We start from the raw sequence: 1,786 nt of genomic DNA on the forward strand, positions 1-1,786 counted from the left end.
AAAAAAACGGTAGCAACAACAATAACTGGGGGAAAAAAAAAAGTTAATAGGACCGCATTCATTAAATCCATTTAATGCACAGAGAGGCAAATTATTGCGCTAAAAGAAAAGCAGCAACCACTACACTCGCAAAAACAGGCAACGAAACGAAATAATTGCACCAAAAAAAAAAAAAACGTAGAAGAAGTAGCAGAAAAAACGGCGACGTTCGGTCGACGGCCATTAAAAATGGCCAGCGAATTGGCCAAAACGGGTAAAAGGGGGGGGGGTTTTTCTGTTTCTTTTTTTCACTCTTTACTGGCCATGTAAACTGGCCAAGTGAAGGAGCAAGCGAGAGGAGAGCGAAAACCGGTAGCTCCACTTTAATGAGCGCCAAACGCAAAAAAAAAATGTACGAGAAATGTACTGAAATAGGGTATTCTGTGAAAAAAAAGAAGGGTATGCTCTATGATTCTTGTTTTTGGGGGTTTCTTTATGGTGTTTTTTTTTTATGAAGTAGTTTTTCAAGAGTATATAGTATATATTCTTCATAGGATGACAATATGTGACCAATTCTGGGGGACTTTCTTCAGCTTCCTTTCAGTTTTCTGTATTCTTTCTTCTTGATTTCAATATGTGGTCAATAGGTGATTGTTTTAAGCTGATTCTGACTTGCTCCCCTTGGAAACTTTCTGCTCTTGAATCCCTCCTCCTTCTATCTTGAAACCTTCCCGGTTTCTTCTTCTTCTATCTTGAATTCTTCCTAGTTTCACCTCCTTCAACTTCATCCTCGACCCCTTTCTCCTTTTGCTATTAACCCTTTAATTATCTTACTGCATCTGTGGATTTGGTTGAATATGTGCATCTTCGGGTATTCCCATACGATGTATAATTTTTCTCATTGCCTCCCTTAGTTCATGGGCCTTCTGACGTGAATATAGCAAATCTGCATGCTCAAAGGCACGATCCAATATGGGATCCTCTGGTCTTACAGGTCGTGCCTTGTTCTTTTCCAGCGGTGAAACCATATTTAACTGATAAATTTTTTTAATATGACAAAATTTAAGCGATTAATTTATAGAATTTTGAGGAAAATCAACGTATAGAAATATTTTATGAAAAACCTGGAAAATATTTGTTTTTTTACGTTTTCAAAACTATAACTTCTGGTGACGACAACTGAAGAGCTTGTTCTGAACCCGAGAAAATCGGAGATGTTACTGACCAATAGGATTATGATATTTTGAATATAGAATTAGACATTGAACTCCTGGCCTACTGTTTCGATTTGAAACTAAAAAAAGTTCCAAAATTAAACTAGATTCCTTGAAATATGAGAAATATACAGGCCGGAAGAGCAAGGTATTCTCGAGATCTAAGTTGAGTTTACCTGTATTCTGGGTATTTATTTAGTTATTATTATTTATATATATACATATATACATAATATACATATATATAAGAATATATATAAATATCTTAGTTTATTTAATTTATTGCCTTCTGGAAACCTTATAAAATAATTCAAAACGTATTAACATTGCTTTAAAGCTTTTTTTACATATACAAATTAAATTATTATTTATTGTTTATATTTATACTTAATTTCTAAATACTAAACTCTACAGGGTAATCCCTTATTCGAGTCTTATGCTATACTTCTCCCAACTTCTATGCTCCCCTTACTCTTAATTACTTTCTTGGAAAACACGCGCGCCATTTTTGTCGGCTGCCCCTGCTTCAGGGAAATTGTACAAGTAATTTCCATTTGGACTGGACTTTTTTTTTTTTTTTGGTTTTCCTAGTT

The 1,786-nt window shown here is 34.5% G+C and overlaps 1 long non-coding RNA gene across 1 annotated transcript; it reads right to left on the reverse strand.

The window, feature by feature from the left end:
• Window positions 1-446: 446 nt before the first annotated feature.
• On the reverse strand, window positions 447-1,258 carry LOC121502115 (uncharacterized). Its single transcript, XR_005990818.2, has 2 exons — window positions 1,127-1,258; window positions 447-1,013 (listed from the first exon to the last, which is right to left on the reverse strand). It is a non-coding gene; the product is annotated as an uncharacterized lncRNA (long non-coding RNA).
• Between the last annotated feature and the right edge of the window lie 528 nt (window positions 1,259-1,786).

The sequence above is a fragment of the Drosophila kikkawai genome, chromosome X, assembly GCF_030179895.1.
Source record: "Drosophila kikkawai strain 14028-0561.14 chromosome X, DkikHiC1v2, whole genome shotgun sequence".
NCBI classification, from domain to species: Eukaryota; Metazoa; Arthropoda; class Insecta; order Diptera; family Drosophilidae; genus Drosophila; species Drosophila kikkawai.